Raw genomic sequence first — 12,500 nt, 5'->3', positions numbered from 1 at the left:
GTATCTGATGCTGTCTGGACAGTGAAACAGCATCTATCTGATGCTGTCTGGACAGTGAAACAGCATCTATCTGATGCTGTCTGGACAGTGAAACAGCGCCCCCTCTGTCTCAGTATGTGTAGACCAGGTATCTGATGCTGTCTGGACAGTGAAACAGCGCCCCCTCTGTCTCAGTATGTGTAGACCAGGTATCTGATGCTGTGTGGTCAGAAAGGGTACTGCATGTCCTACTCTCTGATGGATGGGTTTCTTCCTCTGGTGAGATGGTTTCAGCAAAGAGGAGAATCCGTGGGCAGTGTGTGTGTGTGTGTGTGTGTGTGTGTGTGTGTGTGTAGTGTGTGTGTGTGTGTGTGTGTGTGTGTGTCTGTGTGTGTGTGTGTGTGTGTGTGTAGTGTGTGTGTGTGTGTGTGTGTGTGTGTGTGTGTGTGTGTGTGTAGTGTGTGTGTGTGTGTGTGTGTGTGTGTGTGTGTCTGTGTGTGTGTGTGTCTGTGTGTGTGTGTGTGTGTGTGTGTGTGTAGTGTGTGTGTGTGTGTGTGTGTGTGTGTGTAGTGTGTGTGTGTGTGTGTGTGTGTGTGTGTGTAGTGTGTGTGTGTGTGGTCTTACCATGTGTGTGCCTTGGGCAGGTTGTCTGTGTTGGCCTCTATCAGATGGATGGTAAACAGCCGTGGGCCTGCTGAACCTGTAGAACCTTACACACACACATTCTAGTTATCACTGTTCTAGAACACACACACACACATTCTAGTTATCACTGTTCTAGAACACACACACACATTCTAGTTATCACTGTTCTAGAACACACACACACATTCTAGTTATCACTGTTCTAGAACACACACACACATTCTAGTTATCACTGTTCTAGAACACACACACACATTCTAGTTATCACTGTTCTAGAACACACACACACATTCTAGTTATCACTGTTCTAGAACACACACACACATTCTAGTTATCACTGTTCTAGAACACACACACACATTCTAGTTATCACTGTTCTAGAACACACACACACATTCTAGTTATCACTGTTCTAGAACACACACACACATTCTAGTTATCACTGTTCTAGAACACACACACACATTCTAGTTATCACTGTTCTAGAACACACACACACATTCTAGTTATCACTGTTCTAGAACACACACACACATTCTAGTTATCACTGTTCTAGAACACACACACACACATTCTAGTTATCACTGTTCTAGAACACACACACACAATTCTAGTTATCACTGTTCTAGAACACACACACACATTCTAGTTATCACTGTTCTAGAACACACACACACATTCTAGTTATCACTGTTCTAGAACACACACACACACATTCTAGTTATCACTGTTCTAGAACACACACACACACATTCTAGTTATCACTGTTCTAGAACACACACACACATTCTAGTTATCACTGTTCTAGAACACACACACACATTCTAGTTATCACTGTTCTAGAACACACACACACATTCTAGTTATCACTGTTCTAGAACACACACACACATTCTAGTTATCACTGTTCTAGAACACACACACACATTCTAGTTATCACTGTTCTAGAACACACACACACATTCTAGTTATCACTGTTCTAGAACACACACACACATTCTAGTTATCACTGTTCTAGAACACACACACACACTTCTAGTTATCACTGTTCTAGAACACACACACACATTCTAGTTATCACTGTTCTAGAACACACACACACACTTCTAGTTATCACTGTTCTAGAACACACACACACATTCTAGTTATCACTGTTCTAGAACACACACACACATTCTAGTTATCACTGTTCTAGAACACACACACACACATTCTAGTTATCACTGTTCTAGAACACACACACACATTCTAGTTATCACTGTTCTAGAACACACACACACATTCTAGTTATCACTGTTCTAGAACACACACACACATTCTAGTTATCACTGTTCTAGAACACACACACACATTCTAGTTATCACTGTTCTAGAACACACACACACATTCTAGTTATCACTGTTCTAGAACACACACACACACTTCTAGTTATCACTGTTCTAGAACACACACACACATTCTAGTTATCACTGTTCTAGAACACACACACACATTCTAGTTATCACTGTTCTAGAACACACACACACACTTCTAGTTATCACTGTTCTAGAACACACACACACATTCTAGTTATCACTGTTCTAGAACACACACACACATTCTAGTTATCACTGTTCTAGAACACACACACACATTCTAGTTATCACTGTTCTAGAACACACACACACATTCTAGTTATCACTGTTCTAGAACACACACACACATTCTAGTTATCACTGTTCTAGAACACACACACACATTCTAGTTATCACTGTTCTAGAACACACACACACATTCTAGTTATCACTGTTCTAGAACACACACACACATTCTAGTTATCACTGTTCTAGAACACACACACACATTCTAGTTATCACTGTTCTAGAACACACACACACATTCTAGTTATCACTGTTCTAGAACACACACACACATTCTAGTTATCACTGTTCTAGAACACACACACACATTCTAGTTATCACTGTTCTAGAACACACACACACATTCTAGTTATCACTGTTCTAGAACACACACACACACATTCTAGTTATCACTGTTCTAGAACACACACACACACATTCTAGTTATCACTGTTCTAGAACACACACACACACTTCTAGTTATCACTGTTCTAGAACACACACACACATTCTAGTTATCACTGTTCTAGAACACACACACACACATTCTAGTTATCACTGTTCTAGAACACACACACACATTCTAGTTATCACTGTTCTAGAACACACACACACATTCTAGTTATCACTGTTCTAGAACACACACACACATTCTAGTTATCACTGTTCTAGAACACACACACACATTCTAGTTATCACTGTTCTAGAACACACACACACACATTCTAGTTATCACTGTTCTAGAACACACACACACATTCTAGTTATCACTGTTCTAGAACACACACACACATTCTAGTTATCACTGTTCTAGAACACACACACACATTCTAGTTATCACTGTTCTAGAACACACACACACACATTCTAGTTATCACTGTTCTAGAACACACACACACACATTCTAGTTATCACTGTTCTAGAACACACACACACACATTCTAGTTATCACTGTTCTAGAACACACACACACATTCTAGTTATCACTGTTCTAGAACACACACACACATTCTAGTTATCACTGTTCTAGAACACACACACACATTCTAGTTATCACTGTTCTAGAACACACACACACATTCTAGTTATCACTGTTCTAGAACACACACACACATTCTAGTTATCACTGTTCTAGAACACACACACACATTCTAGTTATCACTGTTCTAGAACACACACACACATTCTAGTTATCACTGTTCTAGAACACACACACACATTCTAGTTATCACTGTTCTAGAACACACACACACACATTCTAGTTATCACTGTTCTAGAACACACACACACATTCTAGTTATCACTGTTCTAGAACACACACACACACATTCTAGTTATCACTGTTCTAGAACACACACACACATTCTAGTTATCACTGTTCTAGAACACACACACACATTCTAGTTATCACTGTTCTAGAACACACACACACATTCTAGTTATCACTGTTCTAGAACACACACACACATTCTAGTTATCACTGTTCTAGAACACACACACACATTCTAGTTATCACTGTTCTAGAACACACACACACACATTCTAGTTATCACTGTTCTAGAACACACACACACATTCTAGTTATCACTGTTCTAGAACACACACACACATTCTAGTTATCACTGTTCTAGAACACACACACACATTCTAGTTATCACTGTTCTAGAACACACACACACATTCTAGTTATCACTGTTCTAGAACACACACACACATTCTAGTTATCACTGTTCTAGAACACACACACACATTCTAGTTATCACTGTTCTAGAACACACACACACATTCTAGTTATCACTGTTCTAGAACACACACACACACATTCTAGTTATCACTGTTCTAGAACACACACACACATTCTAGTTATCACTGTTCTAGAACACACACACACATTCTAGTTATCACTGTTCTAGAACACACACACACATTCTAGTTATCACTGTTCTAGAACACACACACACATTCTAGTTATCACTGTTCTAGAACACACACACACATTCTAGTTATCACTGTTCTAGAACACACACACACATTCTAGTTATCACTGTTCTAGAACACACACACACATTCTAGTTATCACTGTTCTAGAACACACACACACATTCTAGTTATCACTGTTCTAGAACACACACACACATTCTAGTTATCACTGTTCTAGAACACACACACACATTCTAGTTATCACTGTTCTAGAACACACACACACACATTCTAGTTATCACTGTTCTAGAACACACACACACATTCTAGTTATCACTGTTCTAGAACACACACACACATTCTAGTTATCACTGTTCTAGAACACACACACACATTCTAGTTATCACTGTTCTAGAACACACACACACATTCTAGTTATCACTGTTCTAGAACACACACACACATTCTAGTTATCACTGTTCTAGAACACACACACACATTCTAGTTATCACTGTTCTAGAACACACACACACATTCTAGTTATCACTGTTCTAGAACACACACACACATTCTAGTTATCACTGTTCTAGAACACACACACACACATTCTAGTTATCACTGTTCTAGAACACACACACACATTCTAGTTATCACTGTTCTAGAACACACACACACATTCTAGTTATCACTGTTCTAGAACACACACACACACATTCTAGTTATCACTGTTCTAGAACACACACACACATTCTAGTTATCACTGTTCTAGAACACACACACACATTCTAGTTATCACTGTTCTAGAACACACACACACATTCTAGTTATCACTGTTCTAGAACACACACACACATTCTAGTTATCACTGTTCTAGAACACACACACACATTCTAGTTATCACTGTTCTAGAACACACACACACATTCTAGTTATCACTGTTCTAGAACACACACACACATTCTAGTTATCACTGTTCTAGAACACACACACACACATTCTAGTTATCACTGTTCTAGAACACACACACACACTTCTAGTTATCACTGTTCTAGAACACACACACACATTCTAGTTATCACTGTTCTAGAACACACACACACATTCTAGTTATCACTGTTCTAGAACACACACACACACATTCTAGTTATCACTGTTCTAGAACACACACACACATTCTAGTTATCACTGTTCTAGAACACACACACACATTCTAGTTATCACTGTTCTAGAACACACACACACATTCTAGTTATCACTGTTCTAGAACACACACACACATTCTAGTTATCACTGTTCTAGAACACACACACACATTCTAGTTATCACTGTTCTAGAACACACACACACATTCTAGTTATCACTGTTCTAGAACACACACACACATTCTAGTTATCACTGTTCTAGAACACACACACACATTCTAGTTATCACTGTTCTAGAACACACACACACACATTCTAGTTATCACTGTTCTAGAACACACACACACATTCTAGTTATCACTGTTCTAGAACACACACACACATTCTAGTTATCACTGTTCTAGAACACACACACACATTCTAGTTATCACTGTTCTAGAACACACACACACATTCTAGTTATCACTGTTCTAGAACACACACACACACATTCTAGTTATCACTGTTCTAGAACACACACACACATTCTAGTTATCACTGTTCTAGAACACACACACACATTCTAGTTATCACTGTTCTAGAACACACACACACATTCTAGTTATCACTGTTCTAGAACACACACACACACATTCTAGTTATCACTGTTCTAGAACACACACACATTCTAGTTATCACTGTTCTAGAACACACACACACATTCTAGTTATCACTGTTCTAGAACACACACACACATTCTAGTTATCACTGTTCTAGAACACACACACACATTCTAGTTATCACTGTTCTAGAACACACACACACACATTCTAGTTATCACTGTTCTAGAACACACACACACATTCTAGTTATCACTGTTCTAGAACACACACACACATTCTAGTTATCACTGTTCTAGAACACACACACACATTCTAGTTATCACTGTTCTAGAACACACACACACATTCTAGTTATCACTGTTCTAGAACACACACACACATTCTAGTTATCACTGTTCTAGAACACACACACACATTCTAGTTATCACTGTTCTAGAACACACACACACATTCTAGTTATCACTGTTCTAGAACACACACACACATTCTAGTTATCACTGTTCTAGAACACACACACACATTCTAGTTATCACTGTTCTAGAACACACACACACATTCTAGTTATCACTGTTCTAGAACACACACACACACATTCTAGTTATCACTGTTCTAGAACACACACACACATTCTAGTTATCACTGTTCTAGAACACACACACACATTCTAGTTATCACTGTTCTAGAACACACACACACATTCTAGTTATCACTGTTCTAGAACACACACACACATTCTAGTTATCACTGTTCTAGAACACACACACACATTCTAGTTATCACTGTTCTAGAACACACACACACATTCTAGTTATCACTGTTCTAGAACACACACACACATTCTAGTTATCACTGTTCTAGAACACACACACACATTCTAGTTATCACTGTTCTAGAACACACACACACATTCTAGTTATCACTGTTCTAGAACACACACACACATTCTAGTTATCACTGTTCTAGAACACACACACACATTCTAGTTATCACTGTTCTAGAACACACACACACATTCTAGTTATCACTGTTCTAGAACACACACACATTCTAGTTATCACTGTTCTAGAACACACACACACATTCTAGTTATCACTGTTCTAGAACACACACACACATTCTAGTTATCACTGTTCTAGAACACACACACACATTCTAGTTATCACTGTTCTAGAACACACACACACACTTCTAGTTATCACTGTTCTAGAACACACACACACATTCTAGTTATCACTGTTCTAGAACACACACACACACATTCTAGTTATCACTGTTCTAGAACACACACACACATTCTAGTTATCACTGTTCTAGAACACACACACACACATTCTAGTTATCACTGTTCTAGAACACACACACACATTCTAGTTATCACTGTTCTAGAACACACACACACATTCTAGTTATCACTGTTCTAGAACACACACACACACATTCTAGTTATCACTGTTCTAGAACACACACACACATTCTAGTTATCACTGTTCTAGAACACACACACACATTCTAGTTATCACTGTTCTAGAACACACACACACATTCTAGTTATCACTGTTCTAGAACACACACACACACATTCTAGTTATCACTGTTCTAGAACACACACACACATTCTAGTTATCACTGTTCTAGAACACACACACACACATTCTAGTTATCACTGTTCTAGAACACACACACACATTCTAGTTATCACTGTTCTAGAACACACACACACATTCTAGTTATCACTGTTCTAGAACACACACACACATTCTAGTTATCACTGTTCTAGAACACACACACATTCTAGTTATCACTGTTCTAGAACACACACACACATTCTAGTTATCACTGTTCTAGAACACACACACACATTCTAGTTATCACTGTTCTAGAACACACACACACATTCTAGTTATCACTGTTCTAGAACACACACACACATTCTAGTTATCACTGTTCTAGAACACACACACACATTCTAGTTATCACTGTTCTAGAACACACACACACACATTCTAGTTATCACTGTTCTAGAACACACACACACATTCTAGTTATCACTGTTCTAGAACACACACACACATTCTAGTTATCACTGTTCTAGAACACACACACACACATTCTAGTTATCACTGTTCTAGAACACACACACACACATTCTAGTTATCACTGTTCTAGAACACACACACACACATTCTAGTTATCACTGTTCTAGAACACACACACACATTCTAGTTATCACTGTTCTAGAACACACACACATTCTAGTTATCACTGTTCTAGAACACACACACACATTCTAGTTATCACTGTTCTAGAACACACACACACATTCTAGTTATCACTGTTCTAGAACACACACACACACATTCTAGTTATCACTGTTCTAGAACACACACACACATTCTAGTTATCACTGTTCTAGAACACACACACACACATTCTAGTTATCACTGTTCTAGAACACACACACACATTCTAGTTATCACTGTTCTAGAACACACACACATTCTAGTTATCACTGTTCTAGAACACACACACACATTCTAGTTATCACTGTTCTAGAACACACACACACATTCTAGTTATCACTGTTCTAGAACACACACACATTCTAGTTATCACTGTTCTAGAACACACACACACATTCTAGTTATCACTGTTCTAGAACACACACACACACATTCTAGTTATCACTGTTCTAGAACACACACACACATTCTAGTTATCACTGTTCTAGAACACCAACACATTCTAGTTTAGCTGTTCTGGAACCTTGTAGTTATCTCTGTTCTCTGTTCATAGTGCAGGATGCGGGGTGTGTGTGCGACCCACCCTGTAGTGCCTTGAATCCCTGTAGTGGAACTCTGGTAGAACCAGTAACAAACTGCAGTAGTCGTCCTCTCCTCTCCTCAGTGAAGCTCTCCACAGCCTCCCAGAACCAGCAAACCACATTACTGTCCACAGCACAGTGCTTCAAACGGGTGTTAGACTTCCAATCTGCTAGATCGATCTTCCCCAGGCCCCCGATTATCAGCTAGAGGGAGACAGGAAGACAGGAAGACAGGCCCCCGATTATTAACTAGAGAGAGAGACAGGAAGACAGGAAGACAGGCCCCCGATTATCAGCTAGAGGGAGACAGGAAGACAGGAAGACAGGCCCCCGATTATTAACTAGAGAGAGACAGGAAGACAGGCCTCCCATTATACACTAGAGAGACAGGAAGACAGGAAGACAGGAAGACAGGCCTCCCATTATACACTAGAGGGAGACAGGAAGACAGGAAGACAGGAAGACAGGAAGACAGGCCCCCGATTATCAGCTAGAGGGAGACAGGAAGACAGGAAGACAGGCCCCCGATTATTAACTAGAGAGAGACAGGAAGACAGGAAGACAGGCCCCGATTATCAGCTAGAGGGAGACAGGAAGACAGGAAGACAGGAAGACAGGCCCCCGATTATCAGCTAGAGGGAGACAGGAAGACAGGAAGACAGGCCCCCGATTATCAGCTAGAGGGAGACAGGAAGACAGGAAGACAGGAAGACAGGCCCCCGATTATCAGCTAGAGGGAGACAGGAAGACAGGAAGACAGGAAGACAGGCCCCCGATTATTAACTAGAGAGAGACAGGAAGACAGGAAGACAGGAAGACAGGCCTCCCATTATACACTAGAGAGAGACAGGAAGACAGGAAGACAGGCCCCCGATTATCAGCTAGAGGGAGACAGGAAGACAGGAAGACAGGCCCCCGATTATCAGCTAGAGGGAGACAGGAAGACAGGAAGACAGGCCTCCCATTATACACTAGAGAGAGACAGGAAGACAGGAAGACAGGCCCCCCATTATACACTAGAGAGAGACAGGAAGACAGGAAGACAGGCCCCCCATTATACACTAGAGAGAGACAGGAAGACAGGAAGACAGGCCTCCCATTATACACTAGAGAGAGAGACAGGAAGACAGGAAGACAGGCCTCCCATTATACACTAGAGAGAGACAGGAAGACAGGAAGACAGGAAGACAGGCCTCCCATTATACACTAGAGAGAGACAGGAAGACAGGAAGACAGGCCTCCCATTATACACTAGAGAGAGACAGGAAGACAGGAAGACAGGAAGACAGGAAGACAGGCCCCCCATTATACACTAGAGAGAGACAGGAAGACAGGCCTCCCATTATACACTAGAGAGAGACAGGAAGACAGGAAGACAGGCCCCCCATTATACACTAGAGAGAGACAGGAAGACAGGAAGACAGGCCCCCCATTATACACTAGAGAGAGACAGGAAGACAGGAAGACAGGAAGACAGGCCTCCCATTATACACTAGAGAGAGACAGTAAGACAGGAAGACAGGCCTCCCATTATACACTAGAGAGAGACAGGAAGACAGGAAGACAGGCCCCCATTATACACTAGAGAGAGACAGGAAGACAGGAAGACAGGCCCCCATTATACACTAGAGAGAGACAGGAAGACAGGAAGACAGGCCTCCCATTATACACTAGAGAGAGACAGGAAGACAGGAAGACAGGCCTCCCATTATACACTAGAGAGAGACAGGAAGACAGGAAGACAGGAAGACAGGCCTCCCATTATACACTAGAGAGAGACAGGAAGACAGGAAGACAGGAAGACAGGCCCCCATTATACACTAGAGAGAGACAGGAAGACAGGAAGACAGGAAGACAGGCCCCCCATTATACACTAGAGAGAGACAGGAAGACAGGAAGACAGGAAGACAGGCCTCCCATTATACACTAGAGAGAGACAGGAAGACAGGAAGACAGGCCCCCCATTATACACTAGAGAGAGACAGGAAGACAGGAAGACAGGCCTCCCATTATACACTAGAGAGAGACAGGAAGACAGGAAGACAGGAAGACAGGCCCCCATTATACACTAGAGAGAGACAGGAAGACAGGAAGACAGGAAGACAGGCCCCCATTATACACTAGAGAGAGACAGGAAGACAGGAAGACAGGAAGACAGGCCTCCCATTATACACTAGAGAGAGACAGGAAGACAGGAAGACAGGCCCCCATTATACACTAGAGAGAGACAGGAAGACAGGAAGACAGGCCCCCATTATACACTAGAGAGAGACAGGAAGACAGGAAGACAGGCCTCCCATTATACACTAGAGAGAGACAGGAAGACAGGAAGACAGGAAGACAGGAAGACAGGCCCCCGATTATACACTAGAGAGAGACAGGAAGACAGGAAGACAGGCCTCCCATTATACACTAGAGAGAGACAGGAAGACAGGAAGACAGGAAGACAGGCCCCCGATTATCAGCTAGAGGGAGACAGGAAGACAGGAAGACAGGCCTCCCATTATACACTAGAGAGAGACAGGAAGACAGGAAGACAGGAAGACAGGCCCCCCATTATACACTAGAGAGAGACAGGAAGACAGGAAGACAGGCCTCCCATTATACACTAGAGAGAGACAGGAAGACAGGAAGACAGGAAGACAGGAAGACAGGAAGACAGGCCCCCGATTATCAGCTAGAGGGAGACAGGAAGACAGGCCCCCGATTATTAACTAGAGAGAGACAGGAAGACAGGAAGACAGGCCCCCCATTATACACTAGAGAGAGACAGGAAGACAGGAAGACAGGCCTCCCATTATACACTAGAGAGAGACAGGAAGACAGGAAGACAGGCCCCCATTATACACTAGAGAGAGAGACAGGAAGACAGGCCCCCCATTATACACTAGAGAGAGACAGGAAGACAGGAAGACAGGCCTCCCATTATACACTAGAGAGAGACAGGAAGACAGGAAGACAGGCCTCCCATTATACACTAGAGAGAGACAGGAAGACAGGAAGACAGGCCCCCCATTATACACTAGAGAGAGACAGGAAGACAGGAAGACAGGAAGACAGGCCTCCCATTATACACTAGAGAGAGACAGGAAGACAGGAAGACAGGAAGACAGGAAGACAGGCCCCCCATTATACACTAGAGAGAGACAGGAAGACAGGCCTCCCATTATACACTAGAGAGAGACAGGAAGACAGGAAGACAGGCCCCCATTATACACTAGAGAGAGAGACAGGAAGACAGGCCCCCATTATACACTAGAGAGAGACAGGAAGACAGGAAGACAGGCCTCCCATTATACACTAGAGAGAGACAGGAAGACAGGAAGACAGGCCTCCCATTATACACTAGAGAGAGAGACAGGAAGACAGGAAGACAGGCCCCCCATTATACACTAGAGAGAGACAGGAAGACAGGAAGACAGGCCCCCATTATACACTAGAGAGAGACAGGAAGACAGGAAGACAGGAAGACAGGCCTCCCATTATACACTAGAGAGAGACAGGAAGACAGGAAGACAGGCCTCCCATTATACACTAGAGAGAGAGACAGGAAGACAGGAAGACAGGCCCCCCATTATACACTAGAGAGAGACAGGAAGACAGGAAGACAGGAAGACAGGCCCCCCATTATACACTAGAGAGAGACAGGAAGACAGGAAGACAGGAAGACAGGCCCCCATTATACACTAGAGAGAGACAGGAAGACAGGAAGACAGGAAGACAGGCCCCCATTATACACTAGAGAGAGACAGGAAGACAGGAAGACAGGCCC

General features: G+C 42.1%; 1 pseudogene; it reads right to left on the bottom strand.

The window, feature by feature from the left end:
* The window catches only part of LOC123724022 (E3 ubiquitin-protein ligase SMURF1-like), an 86,230-nt pseudogene that overhangs the window by 3,931 nt on the left and 69,799 nt on the right, over positions 1-12,500 (bottom strand).

The sequence above is a fragment of the Salmo salar genome, unplaced genomic scaffold (assembly GCF_905237065.1).
Source record: "Salmo salar unplaced genomic scaffold, Ssal_v3.1, whole genome shotgun sequence".
NCBI lineage: Eukaryota > Metazoa > Chordata > Actinopteri > Salmoniformes > Salmonidae > Salmo > Salmo salar.
The sequence above is the reverse complement of the archived record's forward strand: the minus strand, read 5'-3'. Positions and strand labels throughout refer to the sequence as shown.